Below are 26,086 nucleotides of genomic sequence, written 5' to 3' on the forward strand. Positions count from 1 at the left end.
CTTTGCTTTGTAGGTTTGCCCATTAGCACATGTAGTGGTTTCGCTATCTGCGCATACCCAGGATCAAATCGCCTGTAGTAACTTGTGAAACCAACAAACTTATGGACATCTTTAGCTGTCTTTGGAATCGGCCAGTCTTTCAGGACCCTGGTCTTGTCTTCATTCACTGCAATTCCGTTCTCAGACATCACATGACCCAAAAACTTCACTTCTCTCTCAAACAAGCAACATTTTTAAAAAATAATTTTTAATACATTACATCCAAGTGATAACACTTGTAAAGAAATACAGATAAGCATAATTGCTGCAGAAAAGTACAACCAAAATTCATATATATCTTCTTTAGACCACAAATTTATGGGGAAGGGAGGTTACTCAATATTCCAGGAGAAAGAAAACTTAAGGTATAGTTTAAACATGTATATAGCCTTTACACGCCATCCAGAATTCTAATTAACTCAACCCAATGTTAGATACTTAAGTTACAGAAAGTTTCTTTGAATCTACAAATGTTTTCAAATGCTCAGGATTGAAGAAGATGTATTTAAGCCCTAGGTACTTTATTACACACTTACAAGGATAATTCAGGTAAAAAGAGGCACCTATTTCTAGGGCCTCCTTTCTTATGGCTAAAAATGCCCTTCTTCTTTCCTGCGTCTGCTTGGCAACATCTGAGTACATCGATACCTTTGCCCCACAGAATAAGGACTTTGCATTCCTAAAGAATAATCGTTTGACTGCATCTAAATCTTGCTCAAATATAAAGGACACTATTAAGGTAGTTCTTTCGGATTCCTCATTTAATGAGGACTCTAAAAGTTCTGTTACATTCAAATTTTGTCCATTACTTTGTTTTCCTCTTTGTGACTCCGTTTCCATTTCTAATTCATTTTTCTTTTTCAATGGAATATAGTAAATACGGTTTATTGGAGGTATAAGATCAGGGGAATACTTCAAAACTTCAATTAGGTATTTTTTAAAAGCTTCTAAAGGAGAGACCCCCATAGCTTGTGGAAAATTTAAAAAACGCAAATTCAATCTGCGATTATAATTTTCCAGTTGTTCCAATTTCCTATGGATCCCAAGATTATCTTTTATAATCGCATTAGAAGCTCCTTGAATTTTTTCAACTTCCTCAAAACTTTGCTTGCTCTTCATTCATATCAAGCCAGTTTCCATAAAGATTATAGCACAGAGACCCTTTTCATAGCTCTCCATGATTCTAATAGAACATTTTTAGACCAGTGCTTTTCGATTGTAGTAGTTTCCCTGGACTTATCGTCTGCTTTTGATTTGGTCGACCCCTCACTCCTTTTATCATATCTCCACTCTATCGGTATCACAGTCACTGTGCTTCAATGGTTCATCAACATATCCAATCTCACACCTTCTCTGTTCTATCCTTGCTCCAATTCTCTTCAATATTTTTCTTGCCCCAGTTCTCTTCAATATTTCCCTTGTTATCCAGTCTAAGCACTGCCTACCTTTCTGCTAAGCTAATGATATCCAAATTTTCTATCATATCCCCCCTTCACAGTCAGATTTATCCGAATCAACTTTTGTCTTTCAAAAGTCTCTATCTAGCTCTGGGATCACCTTCTCTTTCTGAACTCCCAGAAATGTGAAAACATTCACTTCCCCAATCCAAGCTCTTCTAACCCTTCTTGCCCCATTGTTGATCATTGTTCCTTAGAATTTCAAGACACAGTCAAATTTCTTGGAGTATTTTTGAATAGGCAGTTCACTTTCAAATCCCAGATCAATGCCGTTGTTGAAACATTGCTGTTTTCAGTTTATTGCATATGTGCTGTTCGCTCCCTCTTTTTGCTCTCATCCATCCATGCCCGTCTCCTGTCACTTGCAATTACTCATCTGGACTACTGTAACTCATTTAACAAAATTTAAACAAATGATTGCAACCGGCAACAATATACTCCTCCTACAATTTGACATGTCAAGTGCCTTTGATATGGTTGACCACGAAATCCTACTACACATACTTGAATATTTTGGCATCGGAGGCAATGTCCTAAACTGGTTCAAGGGGTTCCTAACCTTGCGCTCATACCAGGTCACATCAAATTCAACTACGTCTGCAGCATGGACACCTGAATGTGGAGTACCACAAGGATCACCCCTCTCACCAACTATCTTCAACCTAATGATGACACCGTTGGCAAAACTTCTATCAAAACATAACCTTAACCCATATATATACGCTGATGATGTAACAATATATATCCCTTTCAAACAAGACATTAAAGAAATCTCCAATGAAATCAACCAAAGCTTACACATCATGAATACCTGGGCAGATGCATTTCGATTGAAACTGAATGCAGAAAAAACTCAATGCCTGATACTTACCTCCCAATACAACACGAAAGAATTCACCGCTATAAACACACCAAAACTAAATCTTCCAATTTCAGAAACTTTAAAAATCCTTGCAGTCACTATTGACCGCCACCTAACACTTGAAAACCACGCAAACAACACAACCAAAAAGATGTTCTACTGCATGTGGAAACTGAAAAGAATAAGACCGTTCTTCCCAAGATCCGTCTTCCGCAGCCTAGTGCAATCACTCGTGCTCAGCCATCTGGACTACTGCAACTCACTATACGCAGGTTGTAAAGAGCAATTACTGAGGAAACTTTTTTTTTTGCCCTGCGTTCTGGCGCCCTCTTCTCCCCCCAAGGATCCTTTTACTTTTATTATTCCAAATTTACCTAACTTCCGTCTGAGTCCAACATGGGCAGCAGCGTCACTGAAAGCGCGCCCCTCCCGAGTCCCGACATATCTAGCAGAAGCTTCCTGATTCGTTCATTCTCAGTGTCCTGCCCTTGAGGGTGGGACACTGAGAATGAACGAATAAGGAAGCTTCTGCTAGACACGTTGGGACGGAGGTTAGGTAAATTTAAAATAAAAGAAAAAGGATCCTTGGGGGGAGAAGAGGGCGCCAGAACACAGGGCAAAAAAAAAGGTGCCGGTACACCGTACTGTTGTGTACCAGCACAAAAAAAGCACTGCATACACTACACACCTTCTCATTCACACCGCTCCACAAATGCTGGCCAGCTTCAACTTTCTCCTCACTCTGTCATCCGACTTGAATCTACACATTCATCAGCTATCAGTTATGTTTGTCCCAGACTTTGGAATGCTCTGCCCTCCCACCTTTATTCAGAATCCTTTTACACCAAATTCATGTCCTCTCTGAAAATTCACTTTTTCTCTAACCTATCCTGCTCACCCCTAGATTTCATTTTGCCTTTTCTAGTAACATATTATTGTCTTTTATTGTGAACCGCTTTGAAGTCAGGTTTTGCACCATGTCACTTCCTGTGCTGATGCCAACTTGATTTTCCCAGTGCCACAGGGAGGGTTTATGGGAAGTGGAGCATCAAAAATTTCTCAGCCTCTTACACCGCCAAGAAAAAAATGGTTTCACTTTGCTATGTAACCCAGAGTCTTGAAAGAAGTACGGTTATTTGAATGCAGTATTTGAATATCCACTGCTTCACTTCTCTAAATTGTATCTTTTTTCTGATCCATCTCTGGACTGATATCCAGGAAGCTCATTATTCTGTGCTCCTTATAATCCATCACTGTGTGCTTCCTGGCCCAAGGGAGGCTAATTCCTTATAGCACAAATTTAAAATTTTTGCTAGAATAGGTCTGATAACTTTCTGGTTCCCATGCAACAGAGGTGGCTGTGACACTCGATGTGCTTTTTCCCAATTATTAAATCAGAGGGGAATGCTTCCAATGAAAAAAGCTCACCCAACATGTTCTCCACATAATCTGCCATCAGGTCTATCTCATTACCTTCCAGAGATTCAGTAATGCTAATATTGGCCCTTCTTGAATGATTCTCTAAGTTGTCAATCTTATTATGGGAATTTGCTCCTTTTTTTTAATAACTCCATCCCATCCTCTGTGTCTACAATGCGTTTCTCAGTCCACCACTGCTTGGAAGCCTGCTCAGACCTTCACAAGGTCTGTCTATATTTTCCCAAGCCGAATGCTGGCATTTACATTGCTCTCTGTTATAATCTGTAGAACAAGCTCTAAAGCTGGGCCCTGTGTTCCTGTCAAAAGCACAGAGCAGCAAGTATTGGGCCAATAGCGATTAAAAAAAATGTTTAATTAATTGAAAACAAACTTATTCATAGTGGAATTATTAGATGCAAAATACTTTATATAATAGTCCATGTGCCCAACATGTTTCATCACATAGGACTAGATTCTGTGACACCCAAATTTGGGCGCCAAAAAAAAATGAGCACTGAGGTCTGGTCTAGAAACAGCACTCTGAGTTGGGCGCCGTTTATAGAATAGCACAGAGCGCAGGGATCCATGCCCAACTTTGGGTGTGAGAATTTCTGCCAACTGATAGCTGGTGTATATCTTCGTGTGTAAATTAGGCATGGATCCCCCGAATTCTATAATATTGCATTTATCTTTAGCGAATGCCCCAAACCTGTCCATGCCCTTCCTATGGCCACACCCCCTTTTCAGTTGCAAGCTGAAAGATTTATGTGCACATTTTTATCGAATAGAGCTTAGCAAGATACACATGTAAATCCAAATTATTGTCAATTAACACCAATAATGGATTGTTAGCACCCAATTATTAGTGCTAATTGGTTCAGTACTCAATTAAGTTGTGCACGCAAATTGGGTGTACGCCCAAATTTGCATGCACAATTTTGAGTGTCATATATAGAATCTGGAGGGTAGTGCCTGTTTCAGGTCAAATTTGAAGATATAACTGGACAAAAAAATCCACCAAGGTTGTTGCCTAAAGCGTTTGTAGATGTGCATATATAGGGGTATCCACCCCTGACATAAACTTAAAACAATTACCTAGAGGGTAAAAAAAGCTATGAATGTGTGCGTCCCTATAACCTTTTTAGGCAACTGCCTAGGTGGATTTTGTCCACCTACACCTTCAAATTTGCTTCTGAAGCCAGCATTATATGCCGAAACATGTTGGGCATAAGGACTATTAGGTAAAGTGTATTAGATCTAATAATATCACTTTGAATAAAGAATTTTTTATAAAGTAGCTACTGGTTTAGTACTTGCTGCTTTGTGCTTTTCACATGATTTGATTAGAGCATTTGGACCTCTTGTTTGGTTTTCCCCTGTGTTCCTGTGTCATTTCCAGCTGATGAAGTGATGGTTGGAGTTTCCGGTGGAGAAGAACTCATTGGGAAGATAGAAGCGCCATCTTGATGTACCAGGCATTCAACCATTGTCGGTTGTTGGCCAGGATTCTGAGATTTCATCAGTATGTCTAACGATTTATTCTGCTTCTTGGAGTCAAGGTGAGATAACGATAATGCCAATTTAAAAGGAAGCTGGGGTTATCCGATGAAGGGAGATTATAGGTAGTTAGGCCCAGACCTGCAGCAGGAGCGCCAACAATACATCCTCAGAGCTCAGCATCCATCATTTGACCCTATCTAGATCATTTAGATTAGAAGAAAATTATCTGGGTACTGCTGCCAAATAGTGCCAGTACCCAGATAATGCTTAAACAATGTTGTGGTAGATAGAATAATCTGGAGTCAACAACTCTATGGTTAACAGAGTAATCTATAGTGAACTACTGTTATGTTCTATCTCTCAGTATTCTTGTGTTATTATAGGGGGAAGTCTCATATATTAAGTCACTGGGTAATCTTGTATTTACACTTACTCAATAGTGAGAACCCTTTTGTGACAATGTGTAATCATTGACAAGACCCCCTTCCTCCCTTTGCGTGCTGATAATCTGAAGAATATTTCTTTCTTTTTTTCTTCTTTTTTCTATTTATCCCATCTCTATTTTTTGAAGATTATCAGACTTTTCTGCTGCCGTTCTTATGTGTATCAATCTGCTCACATAACAGTACATACATATATATCTCTGCTCATATAATCACGCAAATCTTGGCAGGCTAATGGTGGTCACTTATCTTAACTCTTGCAAGTGCGGTAAAATATCTTCACACTGTATAGCAGAGTCTCAACTGCCCGAATCTTCATACCCAGATAATGGCAAAGGGAATCTCTATACCCCAATATTTAGTGCCACTATCTAGATAGCGGCTGGTGGTACTAAAAATCCAGATATATCTTAAAATGCTGCAGCCAGTGAGGATAATTTACAACTTACACTATTCATTCAGTCACTCATCCCTTCCATTCAATTCTGAATCTTATTTCCTTTACAATATCACAAGTCAACCATTTTAATCTTTGGTAAGCTTCAGTAAAGATGTTATCTACCATCTGTCTTGCTTTCTCTGGGTGTCAATCAATAAACTTGCTCATAGTGATATTAAATCATTTTTTCCTCAATTAAGTTACATTCCACAGGTCAGTTCTGTCCATTTCCAACAGCTGTATCATAATTGTGGTCTGCAAAGCTGTCTGGTGGATGTTTTTCAATTCACTTCATTTAAATTGCTTTCCTGGCAAGACAAATAAATTTCTTATTTTGTTAACCAAGTATCAGAATATTTTTTGCCTTCTGAAAAGTAACAATACATTGACTGGAAATTTGTTCTTGCAGTTTCCCCTTCTTGTCATTTATACACTTTTCCAGAATACTCATCACTACATTGTAAGACAATACAAACTATAGTTCCAGAGATTATGGGCCCCTTTTACAAAGGTGCGCTAGTGTTTTTAGCACACGCTAAAAATAAGTGTGTGTTAAACACTAGAGATGCTCATATTCCTATGGGCATCTCTTGCATTTAGCATGCGCTAAAAATGGTACCACGCCTTTGTAAAAGACCCTCTATCTTATTTGTAAAGCAGTAAGCACTCCATTTTCCAACTTTTACTGGAAGAATAAAAATATGGCCTTTACTTCAGCATTAAATCTACACATGTTTTACTGGTCTGTCACAAAACCACTCTGGGGCCCTTTTATTAAGTCGCATAGGTGCGTATGTGTGCCCTATGAATGTCAATTTTGAACTACCACCCATCTACTGTGTGCCGTAAAAGTTTCCGGCATGTGGTGTTAGCAGGGTGGTAATCCGCATTGTACATGCGCTGACGATTACCACCCGGTTAACGCATGAGACCTTACTGCTAAGCAGGGCTTTTTTTGAGGGGGTACTTGGGGATACTGAGTACTGGCACCTTTTCCATTGTCTGCTAAAATTACTCCATGGACCCCAAGTTTTAATGAAAGAGCTCAGGCTCTACATACCAATTCTGCCTTGTCATAGAGTCTGTGACTGGTTGCAGGGGGCCTGGCTATTGTGGCGTGAGTCCATCAGTGATCACCCCACCCCTGTAAGGTGGCCTAGCATTTGAACACCGACACCTTTTTTGCTAGAAAAAATGCACTGCTGCTAAGTCAATGGGTGGAGGTAAGGTCTTAGGCTCTAAATTCGCCCTGTGTTATCCCATGTTCCATCCCCTCCTGTCTTACCCATATCTGTGCCATCCCTGTACTGTATTGTATCCTTCTGAATTAATGTAAGCCACATTGAGCCTGCTCTTGTGGGAAAATGTGGGGTAAAAATGCACCAAAATAAAATAAATAAATAAATAAATGGATGTATGCCAATTTAGATTTTGCCGCACGTCCATTTTTGCCCCCCCCCCCCCCCAAAAGGCCTTTTTTGCAGGAGAATTGAAAAATGGACCTGCATGCGTCCAAAACACGCGTCTACACTAGCGCAGGCCATTTTCAGCGCACCTTAGTAAAAGGAATTCTCTAATATCATTTTATATGATACGTGCAAAAATAAAAAGCCTGCCAGTTTGTACACAGTCTATATAAATTTAAAATATCTGCATTGATATTGACAAACTTACCCTACGTAGATACAGATTGGCACAGATTGTCTCTGTTTTCTAGGTAGCCAATCTTCAGCAATGATGATGTCCGTAATTATTTAAACAATGGTATTTAGCATTTAAATTCATAAATATATTCAGCATTCAGTGTTGGGTAGTAATATATTCCTAAGTAATACATTAGCGGTAATATATTACTTTTAAAAGAAACAAGTAATTGTAACGATTATTTTCATGCACATGTAAATGCAATATATTACTTTTCACAGTAACTTAGCTCATTACTTTTATTAAACAAGTAAATTGAAAGGGGCTCATTTTTTAAAACAGCAACAAAAAAAGTCCAAAAAACATCATAAGATGGCAGGAGAATGTTTTTCTTTCAAAAATGCCCAAACTGCAATTTTCGGCACTTAACATAGTAACATGGTAACATAGTAAATGACAGCAGATAAAGACCTGTACGGTCCATCCAGTCTGCCCAACAAGATAAACTTATTTTACTTGGTATGTGTTACTTTATATGTATACCCTAGTTTGATTTTCCTTGCCTTTCTCAGGGCACAGACTGTAGAAGTCTGCCCAGCTCCCGTTTTGTTTCCAATTACCGGCATCGCCACCCAATCTCTGCTAAGATTCCAGGGAACCATTCCTTCTAAACAGGATTCCTTTGTGTTTATCCCACGCATGTTTGAATTCCATTACCATTTTCATCTCCACCACCTCCTGCAGGAGGGCATTCCACATATCCACCACCCTCTCCGTGAAAAAATACTTCCTGACATTAGTCCTGAGTCTACCCCCCTTCAACCTCAATTCATGTCCTCTAGTTCTACCGCCTTCCCGTCTCCGGAAAAGGTTTGTGTGCGGATTAATACCTTTCAAATATTTGAACGTCTATATCATATCACCCCTGTTTCTCCTTTCCTCCAAGGTATACATGTTCAGGTCAGCAAGTCTCTCCTCGTATGGTTTGCAACGTAAATCCCATACCATTTTCGTAGCTTTTCTTTGCACTGCTTCCAGTCTTTTTATATCTTTAGCAAGATACAGCCTCCAAAACTGAACACAATACTCCAACTGGGGCCTCACTAACGACTTGTAGAGGGGCATCAACACCTCCTTTCTTCTGCTGGTTATGCCCCTCTCTAAGCAGCCTAGCATCCTTCTGGCCACGGCCGTCGCCTTGTCACATTGTTTCTTCACCTTCAGATCCTCCGACACCCCAAGGTCTCTCTCCTGAGTCAAGTTTACTAATCTCTCCCCTCCTATCCGTATCTCACTTTAGGGTTTCCGCACCCCAAGTGCATCACTCTACACTTTATGGCATTAAAGTTTAACTGATTATTACTGAATGCTATATATTTTTGGACCTTCAGAGGTAAACCCAGAGACACTCATTAATCACCATCACACTGTTTTATGTGTGGTTTCAGGGTACATACCCTTCTTGTGTTTGGTCTTAGAGTATATTTATTTAAATCAATTTGAATTCTTAACAGTTGAACAAAAAGCTTCTATATCTGTAATAGAGTGGTATAAAGTTATTTTTCTTAGCTTGTTAATAGTTCATGTCAGCTAAAAGGTAGGGTCGTACAGCAGCCTATATCAATTTTTATAAAGCTAAAAAAAATAGGGCAATATACCGACATGTGTTTCGCCGACAGGCAACATGCATGGCCAAACAGGTAGAAAAGGTGACAACGAAAGCTAGAAGGGTACCTGAGTGCCTAGGGAGAGGAATGGCCAGTAGGAAAAAGGAAGTGAGGGTGCTCCTATATAAGACTGGCGAGAGGCCATTTAGAATATTGTATACAATTCTGGAGAATTGTTAAAAAAATTTTATAAACAGGATGGAGTCAGTCTAGAGGGCGGCTACTAAAATGGTTAATGGTCTTCATCATAAAGCATATGGAAACAGACTTAAAAATCTCAATATGTATACTTTGGAAGAAAGGCAAGGGAGGGGAGATAAGATAGACATTTAAATACATGTGTTGTATAAATACACAGGAGGTGAGTCTCTTTCAATTGAAAGAAAGCTCTGGAACAAGGGGGCATAGGATGAAGGTGAAAGGGGATAGACTCAGAAGTAACCTGAGAAAATACTTCTTCACAGAAAGGGTGGTGAATTCATGGAATGGCTTCCTGGTGGAAGTAGTGGAGAGGAAAACAGTATCTGAATTCAAGAGAGCTTAGGACAAGTATATAGGATCTCTAAGGGAGTGATAGGAAGAGTAGACAGAATGGATGGGCAGACTGGATAGGCCATGTGGTCTTTATCTGCTTTCATTTTTCTATGTTCCTATAAGACTTTGTTTTATACTGTATCTACATATTAGTAGGGTTTATTAGAGATGTGTGTATATAAAAAAATGTTTGTGCATTTCCTTTTTTTCATTTTTATTTCTGATTTATAGGCTTTTTCAGTTTGTTTCATACATTTATAGAGACAGCTAAGGTTCTGCTTGTTGCTCTACCAGAATAAAGGAGCTCTGACCTTGACCACCCTTCAGCCCTCAGGTACAGGCCAGTGCAAACGGTAAAGGCAATGGAAGACACATTTGCTTGATGCCTCTGTATTTTAAGGAATGCTAATTTTGAGTTGTTTCCATCAAAGCAGTAGGGAAAGTAGGCATTTATAGCTCTAACCTATTTCAAGGGATTACAATAACAAGATCAGATAATCCCATTCAACCCTGTCAAATGCTTTTGCAGCATCCAGTGACATTAGGGCTGCATCAGATTCACTAGTTGAATGGATGTCACTGTATGTGAATTGTCTTCCCTGGATGAAATATAACATCCATCCTTGTCAGGCGGGAATGCTCTTGTGGCCAGTGCTTTAGTTAAGGTGTTCACATCATGTATTCATGTATTTGCAGCCATTTATATTCTGCTAATCTAAACCAATATTTAGGAGATCAGAAACAAATAAGCATTAATAATAATTCTAAACCAATGAAAATAAAATAAGACTATTTAACACTACAGTCAAATATGATATCAGGCTTTAATGTGAACTTATTTTGCTCAACCAACTTTCTGCAATTATTTCAGGGGTACTTTCACCATTGCCAGAATATTATTGAAAAGTTTGATCATCACGGGGATGATAAGCTCCACAAGTAAACTTCCTGACCTTTTTATTTTTACTGCTCCATTAGGTTTCTAGTTCATAACCAAGGCAGAGGAATGGCATCATGGGTCTTAATTCAAAACTACTCAGTATTTTTCCCATAGTTTGTATCCCCTCCAAATACAGTTTCTTCCACCAATGGCAGTCTAAGGTCAGAGACCAGGTACCGGGGTTTCTTCAAGATTTCTAGAACCTTGCAATCATGGCTACTAAATCTGACCACTAGATGTCAGTATTGCATTATAACTTGATTCAATCACCTTTAGGGCACTCTAAATGCTGCCTTTGCAATATCCGCAGTCCTGACCAACCCAGGTAACAGAAAACCTCACCCAGGTATCAAATCCAAGTCTTCCTCACATTAAAATATAGCACTGCCACTGAATCACCGAAACAGTCCAAGCTATAGTATACTGTTTTGAATCCAGCTTCTGCTACCGTGCTCCTGGATAAACTTAGGATCGTTTTTTGAGGGGTTCATTCTATGAGAAGCCATCTAATTTTAGGAAGCAAGAACATGCATAAATGTGCATAAGAGGCCAGTTACATGTAAATTACCTCTTATAAAATACCAATGTGGAAAAGTATGCATCATGCTTTGATGATACATGCTTTGCCAGTGGATGTGCACATGGGCAAAGTATTCAAATACATGTGTAAAGTATAGAATGCTATAATTTATATGTGTTCTGGCTTACATCTAGTCATATAAGGAAGGTTGACTCCTAGTGGTAGTGCCATAACACTACCACTAGAGGTCGCAACCACCATTCTTCAGCTGGCTGCCAGGGGCAGGACTGAGAGGGGGTCACTCCTGCTCAGATTCACATTGGACCACCAGGGATGTTCAGGTTGGTCCAGGGGGCCTGTTGGGATTAGGAAAAGGGGGCTGTTGAGGGGACTAGGAGGAGGGCAAAGTCATGTTTGGAGGCCTCTTCTTATTGGGAGGGGTTAGGAGGGGGGCCAGGTTATGTTGGGGGTTTCCTTTTGTTGGGGGTGGTCAGGAGTTGGAACCGTGATCAGGGGAGTGGAGGATCTGACAGATCCCCTTATGCAAGTACTGGCTGAATATTGGACCAGCATAAGAGCTAGTGACAAGAACATGCCTGGATAACCCTGGATTATGCTTATGTTTACTAGATTCTTGATATACTACTTTTCTGTGGTACAACAAAAGCGGTTTATTTAATGTCAGTACCTGGACATGGTCCAACATTGAAGATCTGGATCTAGCTTAGCCAGTGACGGTCAGCGTTTAAAAACTGATGGCCACTGCTGGATGAATTTTGGAGGGTATAATGTACAAGTCCAGTCAATGAAGCCAAACCAAAAATGTAATTCTTTGCATTTTAACACTTATGCAAGGACTGAAGGTGCTAAGAACATTTGTCCCTTAATTATTTCTTTCAAGACCTGACTGAAATGAGCACTTTTCAGAAGCTTATGCATGTCTTGGAGGAGGTGCAAAAATTCACAGGGACATTATTCAAAATATATGTGCATTTCCCATTGCAAAATGAAAAATACATGTACAATTTATTGTCATGCGCAAACCATCCCTTTGGGCCATCTACACAGTAGAACTCTGAGATCACCATTTACATTGCTTATCATTTATTACACTTGACATACAGCTAAGGTTGCAAGGCAAATCACAGCGGTTTACATAAATAACTAGAATAAAAACAGAAAACACAGGTCACAGGACAGGAACGCCATTCTATAAAAGGAGAGAAGACCATCACTCACACAAGAGAACATCCATAGCTAGTCATTCATCCACCTGCCTTACTGTACCAGTCTACGTGTTTCAGCAAATATCATTATGAAAGACTCAGGAGTCCTTTTACAAAGGCGCGCTGAAAAATGGCTTGCTGTACTGTAGGTATGGATTTTGGGTACGCTGATCCATTTTTTAGCGCCTGTAAAAAAGGCCTCTTTTTTGCCGAAAATGGACGTGCAGGAAAATCAAAATTGCCGCGTGTCCATTTTGGGTCTGAGACCTTACTGCCAGCCATAGATTAGCGGTAAAGAATATGGGCAGTAATGACACATCAAATGCCACTTGGCTTGTGTCCGTTACACATGCCAGAAAATAAAAAATATTTTTCAGACGCGTGTAGCAGATGCATGCCAAAATTGAAATTACCGCAAGGGCTATGCGGTAACCGGGCAGTAACTCCAATTTGGCATGCATTCGGTGTGCGTAGGCACCTTACGCAGCTTAGTAAAAGGAGCCAATTGAAACAGGAATTTCATAGGCGTTAAAAGATTGTATATGTATCTTCAAGTCTAATATATTGTGGCAAGGAGTTCCAAAGTGCCGGAGCCAAGAAATATAAGGCTTTCTCTCTTCATCCCTGCTTACTATGAATAACTATAAACTACCTTGCTTCACTCTCTATGTAAAAAACGGTATATCCAGGCCGGAATAATAAATAAATGTGGAAATGCTTCTATTTACATGTTTAGATGCTATGCACGTCTTCTAAAATGTCCTCCATAAGCTGATATCTCTGCTTCTTTTTCTTCTCTTAAAATCTGGAGATAGACCTACAAAATTTAGTTTTTATGTCAGCACCATTCTCCATAATGACTTACACAGGTAAAATTAAAGCTGTAGTATGGAAAGATTCTAATCTCACCTGATGGCACTGTGCATGAGAATTATCCCAAAGGTACATAGATTTCAAGCAGGAACATAAATAATACAAAAAGAGATTAGGTAAATCCGCTTCTCCCATATCCTTAGGAACAGAACAAGTACTGTATGGAATTCAGGCTCCTTTGCTCTGCTATATAAACACAACAAAAAATCTTCTACAGTAATTGAAAAATACTTTGGGGCTAATCAATAGGCAAGTGAAGAGCCAAGACCAGCCTTTTCTGTGCCTAGGGCATATGGTCAGAATTATATCCCCTGCTCCATTTACTCAGGCCTTTTTCAGAAATAGCTCAAGGTGAGTTATATTCAGGTACACTCGATACATTTGTTCTTAAGTGCACTTCAGTTGTGGGCAATGTGATTTATCATGCATTCTGCACCATGCATGATACTTGAAGTATAAATATTGCAAGTATAACAGCAATGATGTGGAGGGGCATTTCTGTGACATATAAATCCAATTTTAGATGTTTTTCTGAAAGTGTCCAAAAATCAAATGGCGAACATAGCAATTTTCGAACCAGAAAACATCTTTTTATTTCAAAAATGGCCATTTTCTAGGTGTTTTGTAGATGTCTTGTGCTCAGTGTGTTTTTCTTTTCTGACTATTTTTGGAAAAAAAAAAGTCCAAGGGAAAAATGTACAAAAACAAGCCATTGGGACTTATGAGGGGCAGCATTCCTAGTAGACTGGCCACAAAGACATCCCAGCAGAGCAGTGGGGCTTCCTAGGGGGCACTGCAGTGGACTTCAAATAAAAGGTCCCAGGTACACATCTCACCATTACCCCCTTATATTGTTTGCATAGCCCTCCAAAACCCACCAAAAACCTACTGTTCACACCACTACAATAGCCCTGATGTCTGCAGGTGTCACCTATATGTGGGTACAGTTGTTTTTTGGTGAGTTTTGGAGGGCTCACACTTTCCACCACAAGTGTAACAGTTAGAGTGGGATGTTGGCCTGGGTCCCCTTCTCTACAGTGCACTGTAACAACTATTAGGCTAGTCCAGGGACCTGCTTGCTGCTCTAATAGGACTGGCCATAACATCTGAAGCTGTTATAGAGGCTGGTATGTACTGTTTCATTCATATCTTTGGGGGGAGGGATGGAGTCAGTGACCACTGGGGGAGTAAGGGGGGTTGTGCCTTAATCTCTCCAATGGTCATCTGATCATTTAGGGCGCCTTTTTGTGACTTAGTCATGATTGAATCAGATCTAGAGTGGCCTAGGGGTTAGGGTGGTGGACTTTGGTCTTGAGGAGCTGAGTTCAATTCCCACTTCAGACACAGGCAGCTCCTTGTGACTGTGGGCAAGTCACTTACCCTCCATTGCCCCAGGTACAAATAAGAACCTGTATACAATATGTAAGCCACATTGAGCCTGCCATGAGTGGGAAAGCACAGGGTACAAATGTAATAAAAAAAAACATCTTTTAGCCCTGGATGTTTTTGCATTGTTCCATTATGGCAGAAAAATGTCCCAAGTTTTGAGAATGCCCATATCCTGCCCCCAACAAACCCCTGACATGCCCCCTTTTGATTTGGATACACTGCAGACAAACTGCATAGAAAAACGTCTTAAAATGGGTTTTGAAAATAGTGATTTGGATGTCTAGGACAAAAACGTCTACCTGCTGCTTTGTGCTGCTTTTGGAAAGTTTTTGTTTCGAAAATGAGCCCCTTAATATAAGAGAAAAAACTTACTGGGGCAAAGAAGAAAATCAGACTTTGTTTTAAAACATGTGAAACAATTACAAAACTCCATATCAGAAAAATATATATAGTGATACTATTTTCTTGGACTAAATTCATACACTTCTTAAGAAACTGTCCAGAGCACACAGCCTCTTCCTTGGACCAGAATCAAATGACCAAAAGATGGCAATTCCAGAAAAATAAACAAATTATGAAATGCATTCCAATGATAATTTGAGAGGAAAAGAGAACCTGTGATGGGGTTTACATTCCATCACCGATACCCAAAAAATGAATTGAAACAGCTGTATAAGCAAAGAAAAACTAGGAGGGAGACAACTATAACCAACTAATTTTAGGAATCAGGTATGACTGAGAGGGTGAAACCAGAAAGGGAAACACCACAGAACAGAGACCAGTATCTGCCTGGAAGCTGGAGGGAGAAGAGTTTACAGACTATAAAGAAGATCAGCCTGTTTTTAAGTTAAGGATTGTTCCGGTTTGGACGTACCTGCCTGTAGGGTGACTATAGCTCTAGGAAATAGTTAAAAACCAGGTGCTACCTGGGCAGTGGCATACAGGAGTCTTGATTTACTGGACCTTTTTAAAGAAAGCGTGCATTTCCTGGCTGAATATAACATGGATTTGTGTTTTTGTTGGAATTTGTGTGTGCCCTCTGGTATGGATTTTATGAAACTAGAGAGAACAATCAGATTCAGATCCTGGGATAACTGGTAATTCCTGACTGTTAAAGCAATGAATTTTTGTGGGATTATGGCCTAATACTCTGTATACAAATTTCATAATTTAAGATGGACTGACACTTTGATCTGGAGCTAATCACAAGGACACCTATGGAAAGAAATCAACTGAGAAAATTATCAAGTATCTATATTAAGAAGCACCCAGAGGCCAGTACTGAGCATTACATTTTGTGTCAAAAGTGGGATCACTGAGGCCACTAATGGAAGGAGCCAGGGCATTCGAGTCAAGAATAGTGAGGGACACATAGACCTCTGGGAGGGCACTCTTGCCAAGCAATATAAGATAATAATACCTAAGACACAGAGGAAGAAAGTACCAGAGGTGTCTACTGGTGGGAGCTCATGCAGAATGGCTGGACAGAGATAAGGGTACCTCAAGAAGGTTTGGGCCTGAAGATATAGACAACCCCAGGCATGAGGATATAAACTCTGGTCCTCTATGTTTTCTTTTTCCAGGAATATGGTGTCTGATGCATTCTTAAAGTGGGTCACTGGAAAAATACAGAGACGGCAGAAAGCAAAGGAGAAGTTTCTGAGACAGATTGCTTTTGAGAATCTTTAGACCTCTCAGCTGCTTTTGATTTGATCATTCATAATCTTTTACTTCAGTGTTTGGCCTCTTTAGGTATTTCAGGAATTGTTTATGTGTGGTTCTTTTCCTTTCTTGAGCACTGTTTTTTTCAAGTAAACCAGTCCTCATCCTGTTCCTCTTCATTTGCCCTATCATGTGGTGTCCCACATTGGTCCTGTCCCCACTGCTCTTCAATCTCTTTGTCAGCCTTCTGGGTTTATTAATTCATACCTTTGGTATGAGTTCCTATACTTCCGTGGATGACTTCCCCCTTGTGTATTATACTGATTTGAAATCTATTGATTTACAACCTCTTCAAAATTGCCTACATGAGGTAGCATTATGGCTCAAGGAATATCGCCTCGTATTGAACCCTGAGAAAACAGTGGCGAGTTGGGTTACCGGTTCACTACCCCTTCCTCAGGTTGTATCTATTTTGTTTGATAAGCAAATCACCCCAGTTACCTCATTTAAGTATCTTGGAATTACCCTGGACTCAGCAGTATCTTTTTCGCCCCAGATCTCTCATATACTTTAAACTGGTTTCTAATTCTGATTCTCTATGCTCTTTATTCTATGTTTACATTAATTTGTGTTATGATTACTGCAATGTCATCTATGCAAGGATTACTAAATCTAACCTGAAGCGCCTTCAAACTGTTCAAAATAGTGCAACATATATCATCAGTCAGGCAAACTGCTATGACCATGCTTAAATGTCTTCACTGGTTGTCGATTGCATACAGAATTAAAATTCAAAATCCTTGCTTTGACATACAAGGTTCTACATGCCAACATCCCGGCTTATCTTGTGTCCTTGATCATTCCCTATACACCATCTCTCACTCTTCAGTATCTAAATGATAACAATCTGGTCCTACCACATCCATCTAAAGTGAAATGGGAGACAATGAGATCCAGTGCCTTTTACTTTTTTTTTCACCCACACTCTGGAATTCCCTTCCTCAGCATCTTTGTCTTGAAAATTCATACTCTTTATTCCGTGCTTCTTTGAAGACTTATTTTTTTCACTTGGCATATGACACTTGTGTTGTTGTTTTTTTTTTTAATGGGGTGCTCTTACATCGGGAGAGCGGGCCTTGTGGGATACTTTGAGGTTTTGATAAATGTATTTCTTTTTTTGTGTGTGTGGTTGGATAGCTGATCTGTCCTATCATTATATGGAGTTCTTTTCACTCTCATATATAGTTTTTAAATTTGTATACTGCTTTGATTTGCTCGTAAGGGAAGTGGTGTGGAGGGGCATAATCGAACGTCACCGGCAAAATAGATTGCTGGCAATCTATTTTGGCTGCGGCGCAACAGCTGGCCAGAACCGTATTATAGAAAAAATGGCCGGCCATCTTTTTTTTCGATAATATGGTTTAGCCTGGCCAAATGCCAGAGTTTGCCGGGTTTGAGATCGCCGGTTTTGTTTTTCAGCGATAATGGAAAAAAATGCCGGCAATCTCAAACCCGGCGAAATCCAAGACATTTGGTCGTGGGAGGAGCCAGCATTTGTAGTGCACTGGTCCCCCTGACATGCCAGGACACCAACTGGGCACCCTAGGGGGCACTTCTAAAAATGTAAAAACAAAATACAAATAGCTCCCAGGTGCATAGCTCCCTTCCCTTGGGTGCTGAGCCCCCCAAATCCCCCCAAACCCACTCCCCACAACTCTACACCATTACCATAGCCCTTATGGGTGAAGGGGGCCATCCTACATGTGGGTACAGTGGGTTTGGGGGGGGGGGTTTGGAGGGCTCAACACTTAGCACCACAAGTGTAACAGGTAGGGGGGGGATGGACCTGGGTCTGCCTGCCTGGAGTGCACTGCACCCATTAAAAACTGCTCCAGGGAACTGCATACTGCTGTCAAGGAGCTGGGTATGACATTTCAGGCTGGCATAGAGGCTGGCAAAAAAGTGTTTTATTTTTATTTTTTAGAGTGGGAGGGGGTTGGTGACCCCTGGGGGACTACGGGGAGGTCATCCCCCATTCCCTCCGGTGGTCAGCTGGTCATTTGGGGCACCTTTTTGAGGCTTGGCCATGAAAATTAAAGAACCAAGAAAACCTGGCGAAATACTGCTTAATGATGCTTTTCTTTTTTTTTTGCATTATCCGCAAAAGCTGGCCATCTGGTAGCCACGCCCATGCCCGCCCTTGTCCTGCCTTCGCTACGCCACCAACACGCCCCCTTGAACTTTCGCCGGTGAGGCGACAGGAAAGCAGCGATGCTGTCAAAAAAGCCGCTTTCCATTATACAGATTTTGCCGCTTTTGATAGATTGCCGGCCATCTCCCGATTTATGTCAGGAAATGGCCGGCGATCACTTTTTCGAAAATAAGCCTGATAGTAAACTAATAAATGATAAACAATAAAGAACATCAGGTTCACTAACAATCCCATTACAACTTTATAGAAGCAGCCTAAATGGATCCAGAACTTTATAGCCAGCTGGCATCATCAACAGCTACAAGGTGAGACTGGAGTAGGGCTTACCCGTAACTTGAGAATGTTCAAACTAAGTAAGGCAAAAGTTTGAGCCTTAAAAAGCTCTGATGATTATCCAGATGCTTTCTTAGTGACATTTGAATATTTGAAGTAGTATGTTGGCCTCAAGGCCAATGGGCCGTCTGGTTAGTTCCTTGTCTGGAGAAGTCCAGGCCACCCATTGAACCCTTGATAGAGCGAGGCTCTAGACTACAAAGACATGAAAATCTGCCATTTAAGAAAAGTTAGGGTTAACCTGTGAAGAGTTTAGATTAAAATTTAGGGACAGACAGTTTAAGGGAATTGCCAGTAAAGGTCAGTGGACCAAAAACTTTTAGACTTGTCATTTAGCTGGTTAGAGCCAGAGAAGTAGTCCTCACAAGAGGTAGTGAAGCAGTATTTAAATATTCTTTGCTCATTCCTGAGAGTATGGCTGACTCAGCAAGGTCCAGCTAGTCTATTTGAGGCAGAAGAATTAGTTGAAAAAATTTTGATGGCAAAGAAATGGGTGGAGAAAGGAAAAAAAAGGGTCTAGTCTAGGAAAAGAGGACCTGTTATATTTATGTTTGTGTTTAATTAAAACTCGATATACCGCCTTTCAGGGAAAATCAAAGCTGTCTAAGTTCTTCCCAATTCCGCCATAAACTTCCTCAGCATTTTCTTCAGAGTCTAATTAAAGCGTTCTACCAGACCATCTCTCTGTGGATGATATACTGATGTCTGCAAAGTCTTTACTTTTAGGAGGGCACACACTTGTTTAAAAGTAGTGCTTTGGTCAGTCGGTATCTCAGCAGGGTTCCCCATATGGGAGAAGACCTCCCATAGAGCATTGACCACAGTGGTACTCTTCATTTTATGCAGCACAATGACTTCCGGGTAGCATGTGGCATAATCCCAAATAACTAAAATGTACTTGTTGCCATTCATTGTTCATTCCAGTGGCTCCACAAAGTTCATGGCCATCGAGTCGAATGGGGTATCAACGATGAGCATGGGCACAAGAGGGGCAGGTGGAACCCTTGCAGGGCTACTCAGCTGGCAGGTCAGGCAGGACCGACAGAAAATATTTATTTAAACACACCAGGCCAGAAAAACTGGGCCAGGATCCATTCTTTGGTTTTCTCCTCACCCAAGTGACCTCCTAATAGGTAACTATGGACTAACCGCATGACCTGCCTGTGATAAGATTACAGAACTCACAACTATTCTACTTCCTTTTCCTCCAGGGCTCCCTTGGTCACCTTATACAATAGATCATTCTTTACTACAAAATACAAGGATCTGTGTTAGAGGAGTTCTGATCACCCACGGGGTTTCCGTCTACCATTATACTTTTGGCCTGGCCTATCTAAGGGATTTGTCTTATGCCTGAGCCCTCTTCAAATTTCCCAGGGTCCCTTCCCCATTCCACTTAGGTAGACTATCTAAAAGGTCTGGGATGTCTTGTTCATCTTCTCCTGACCCTGGGTCCTCACCAACTGCCATACCTAAGTTCAGGGGGCAACACAATTTTTCCAACTGCCTCTGTTGGCAGGGTTTAGGTAGCTTCAATTTTCTCTGTACAGAAGTTGGGGGTTCTCTGAAGGGAAAATCTTGGGAAAAGACTCCTCCTCCTTCTTCTTTGGGCTAGGTGCCACTTTAACTGAGCCCAGACTGTTCCAAATTTTAGGAAATCCTGGCCCAAGACAACTGGGTAAGGAAGCCATGGAAAGACTGCCACCTCCATCTGAGCTTGTCTGATTGGGGACTTGAGGGATATCTGAGCCATAGGATACTGTCTCTGGTCCCTATGTACACATAATAATGTCATGGTCCGCTCATAGTTCACTTGCAGTAGGGTAACTATTTCTCTGTGAACAAGGGTCTTATTTATTTATTTATTTATTTATTATGACATTCTACCCCACATTTTCCCAAGAAATCTCAGGTTCAATGTGGCTTACATAACAAATTAAGAAGCATTACAAGACAGTTAATATTAATACAAGAATACAACTATTAAAAAAATTATTTTCATAGTAGCTGAACACAGATCTAAAGAAGGGGACTTCTAAATGACATATAATGGACTGGGTGTCTGATATAATGAATTCCAGAGTTTGGTACTTTGTTAAGAAAAGTTTGCATTATGGATAGCTTTGTAGGTTAAGCTTTTACAATTTGGGAAATGTAATATGAGATAATCTCTAGATGATGAGGTGGCATTTCATGGTGGTAACTTAATGAGATCTTTCATATAAGATGGTAAGATACCATAAAGAATCTGATGATTAATATGTAACCAATGTAGATCCTTAAGAAAAGGAGATGCTTTAATGTCACGTGGCAATCTATATATAAGGTGGGCAGCTGTGTTTTGTGCATTTGTTAGTTTTCTTAGGAGTCTCCACTTAATACCTGCATAAATTGAATTGAAATAGTCAAATTTGGTTAAGAGTAACCACTGAACTAAAGTGTGAAACACTGATCTTGAAAAGAATGGTCTTAATCTTTTAAGTTTCCACAATGAATTAAAGACATTTGAGACTACTTTGGAAATTTGGCAATCAAAAAAAAGAAACTGATCAATTAAGATTCTCAAGATTTTTGTGGTTGAATCCCAAGAATAAGTAGCATTATCAATCTTAAAATTTGAGATGGTTATTGGGTGATAAGTGCTAGTTACTATTATAAATTTTGTGTTATCAGTATTAAAATTAAGAGCCCAGGATTCCATTTTTGTTTGCAATCTCATGTAAGTCTTTAATGAATGGGATATAAATTGTAACATCATCAGCATATATGAATGCTGAAAACTCATTTGATTCTAGCAAATGGCCTAAAAGGATCATCATAATGTTAAACAAAATAGTTGAAAGAGAAGAACCCTGTGGCACTCCACTGCAAGAAACCCATGATGATGAGATAGTACCCAGTTGCTTAACTTGGTAAGACCTGGATTTTAAAAATCCAGAGAACCATTTCAAGACAGTTCTATGGATTCCATAATAGTCAAGTACGTTTAAAAGGATGTCATGATCTACTGTATCAAATGCACTAGACATGTTGATTTGGAGAATTAAAACTTTGTTGCCTAAACTTAATTCTCATCTAAGATTGGCTACTAATGTAGTCTTGATACTGCCGGAATCTATCAGCACCTGAGAGGGGTTCCCATTCAGTTCAACTTCCACTACACAGTTCCTGCTCTCGGGTTGACAGGCCTCCACAAAGTTGCAAGAGTGTGGAGTGACCACATTCATGCCCATGGACTCTTCATCTAGCTCTTGACAATCTCTGGCTATGTGGCTTCTCTTCCCACATCTGAAATAGGTGACCAAGAGGGGCATAATCGAACGAAAACGTCTATCTCCATGGGCGTTTATCTCCGAGATCGGGTCCGTGAAGGGGCGGACCGAACCGTATTTTCGAAAAAAATAGACGTCCATGTTTTATTCGACAATTTGTGAGCTGGGCGTTTTTGTTTTTCAGTGATAATGGAAAATGAAAGCGCCCAGCTCAAAAACGAATAAATCCAAGGCATTTGTTCGTGGGAGGGGCCAGGATTCGTAGTGCACTGGTCCCCCCTCACCTGCCAGGACACCAACCGGGCACCCTAGGGGGCACTTTTACAAAAACAAAAAAAAATGTAAAAGAGCTCCCAGGTGCATAGCACCCTTCCCTTGTGTGTTGAGCCCCCCAAATCCCCCTCAAAACCCACTGCCCACAAGTCTACACCATTACTATAGCCCTAAGGGGTGAAGGGGGGCACCTACATGTGGGTACAGTGGGTTTGGGTGGCGGTTTGGAGGGCTCCCATTTACCAGCACAAGTGTAACAGGTGGGGGGGATGGGCCTGGGTCCACCTGCCTGAAGTCCACTGCACCCCCTAATAACTGCTCCAGTGACCTGCATACTGCTGCCAGGGAGGTGGGTATGACATTTGAGGGTGAAAATAAAAAGTTGTGAAACGGCATATTTTGTGGTGGGAGGGGGTTTGTGACCACTGGGGGAGTCAGGGGAGGTCATCCCCGATTCCCTCCAGTGGCCATCTGGTCATTTAGGGCACTTTTTGGGGCCTTATGTGTGAAAAAACAGGGTCCAGGAAAAGTGCCCTAAATTCTAGCTACAAACGCATACTTTTTTTCCATTATCGGCGAAAGGCACCCATCTCTGTTCGGGTGATAACCATGCCCCAGTCCCGCCTTCACCACGCCTCCGACACGCCCCCGTCAACTTTGTACGCTTCCACGATGGAGTGCAGTTGAAAACGTCCAAGTTCGGCTTTCGATTATACTGCGTTATTCGTTTTTGTGAGATAAACGTCCATCTCCCGATTTAGGTCGGAACTTGGGCGTTTTTCTCGTTCGATTATAAGCAGGCAAGTATGCTTCCCACAACAGGGTCAGTGGAGTGTTCTGGATTCATGGGGACGAAGGACTCAATCACTCTGGCCCCTTTCTTGGGCATGCCGGGCTAAAAGGCAGCTTCTGATCCTACAGGTTCTTGGATCTTGGCTTCTGTCTTTTCTTTGCAGGACTCCCAGCTCACTTGCTCTCCTTGTAGATTTCAGGTTCTAGTTGCACTTGGTAAAAGGCCTCAGCTGCTTCCACAATGCTCTTCAGTGTCAACTTAGGGTGCTGCCTTACCCACTGTTTCATGGACTGGGGTAGCCCCTCAAGGAACTATTCAAGGAGAACAACTCTTGCTATCTCCAGGCCAGCCTTGCCGTCCGGTTAGAACCTTCTCCTGGCCACTTCTTTGACCCTATGAAAGAAGCTTCAGATGGCAACTCTGGCTGTATCAACAAGACCGGTGCTGGGATGGCTTGAACGATTTGAGTCCCTCATATAGCAATATGGTTTAGAATGGGTTGTAGAGAGCTTTGATGGAAACTCTAGTAAATTGGAACATGAGGACAATGCCAGGCAGTCTTTTATGGTCTGTGACAAGATGGATTCAGATAGGCTGGAGTGGGCTTTGACAGCAATTCCAGTAGTTGAAGCATAAGGACAGAGCCAGGCAGACTTCTACGGTCTCTGTCCTGAAAACAATAAAAAAAAGACCATGATCAAGTATATAATATCACATTCATTGTTGACTTAATCTTAAATTGAGAATGAATGTGACTGTTGGGCAGACTGGATGGACCATTCAGGTCTATCTGCTGTCACTAACTATGTTTCTATGAATCTCTGTTACTTGTACAGACCCCTTCTGAAATCATTGCCGATAGGCTTCTGGTGTTGTAGGAGTATTTACCTGCGATCTCACATTTGCTGGTCTTGGCCTATACAAGGGAAGGGAAATGGGACCTGATATACTGCCTTTCTGAGTTTCTGAGGTTTTTGCAACTACATTCAAAGCGGTTTACATATATTCAGGTACTTATTTTGTACCAGGGGCAATGGAGGGTTAAGTGACTTGCCCAGAGTCACAAGGAGCTGCAGTGGGAATCAAACTCAGTTTCCCAGGATCAAAGTCCACTGCACTAACCACTAGGCTACTCCTCCCTTCAAGCCGTACCATTCTGTTATAACAATATGGACACTTATGCCTGTGGCCTGCATACATCTGTATTCATCAGAAACCAGCTTTGCTACAAAAGGAAAATTACTGCTGAGCATACCATGATGACTTCATCCAAGGACATATTATTTGTTGCAAACTAGCCCAGTTATCTCCTGGGAAGAATGGAGGAGAGAGACACTGATGGCTCCAGTAGTATGGGATCCAACAGGGAGGTTTGCATGCCATCGATAACAGTTTCATTGCTATAACAAAGGCCTCTTTTCATGACCATGAAGCTGGCTGGACATTATTACACCATCTGTGATTGGTCCACAGGTATCATCTGACCCTTGGACGCCAATGAAGAAGACAGAAGGGAGAAGACTAGTAGACTTGCAGGAGGATAGAAGGCTCTGAGAGAGAGAGCAAGAGACTGATTTCCTAAACACCAGTGAACTGCATACCTTGTAACAAACTTACAAGGTTAGCTCAGCTACAATAAACGACTTTACCTAAAGACTGTGCCAACTGTATCCAGAATACAGACCTTGGACTTTATTCTTGGACTGAGAGACTCGCTGGGGGCTTCAGCTTGAGTCTCAGAAGAGGAATTCGCTTCTTTACCATTGGAAGTCTGCCACAGAGTGCAGGGTGAGATAACGGTTTACTTCCTATTAGTTACGGGATAGTTAGTTCTTGGCTTTTGTCTGTGACAGATTGGGTGTCAGGACTTATGGTCTGTGAATTTAGCTGCTAACTGTGTATTTTGCATAAGACGTGTGGTGTAAGTTCTCATAATAATCATTAGGATATCAGTATTGTAATTGGTTGTGTAATCACTCATTTAGTTAGTCCATTAGGATAATCATATATCATTATATATTTTGGTGATAATCTATTTTTATAGCAAGTTATTTTGTATGTTGCTTCAGAACTATTTATATATATATTTTTTTCCTTACCTAATAAATAATATATATTCCATCTGTGGCATTGTTCCTTTCATTAGTACAGCTAGTTAGCCATAGGGCCAAAGAGGTTCACTTCCCTTAGAAACATGTCCAGAATCATTGCTATTTAGTAGTGTTCTGTCAGCCAAGTATCTCGGGATATATGTTAGGAGTTTGTCCTCCTGAATTTACCCTACAGTGTGCAACCTGGCCTCTCTAGAATGGCAGTCTTCACTTCTGCATAGGTGGCCATCCCAGTGGTGTTGGCCTGGTCCCTGAACCCAGAATTACCAGCACAGTCTCTAGTAGGCACACAAGGCTGGCCTGCAGCTGGCCAGGTCAAAACACAGATACTGAGGAATAAAATTCCAGAGTAAAGGAACAAGAATGTAAAAGGCTGAGTCATGTGCAGACTCAAGACAAGCTCGACAAGTAGATGGTACTACAAGCAGCTGAGCATTGGAGGATTCAATAAAACACATAAAGGTGTGTGGAATAAGAT

The sequence above is a fragment of the Microcaecilia unicolor genome, chromosome 1 (assembly GCF_901765095.1).
Source record: "Microcaecilia unicolor chromosome 1, aMicUni1.1, whole genome shotgun sequence".
Lineage (NCBI taxonomy): Eukaryota > Metazoa > Chordata > Amphibia > Gymnophiona > Siphonopidae > Microcaecilia > Microcaecilia unicolor.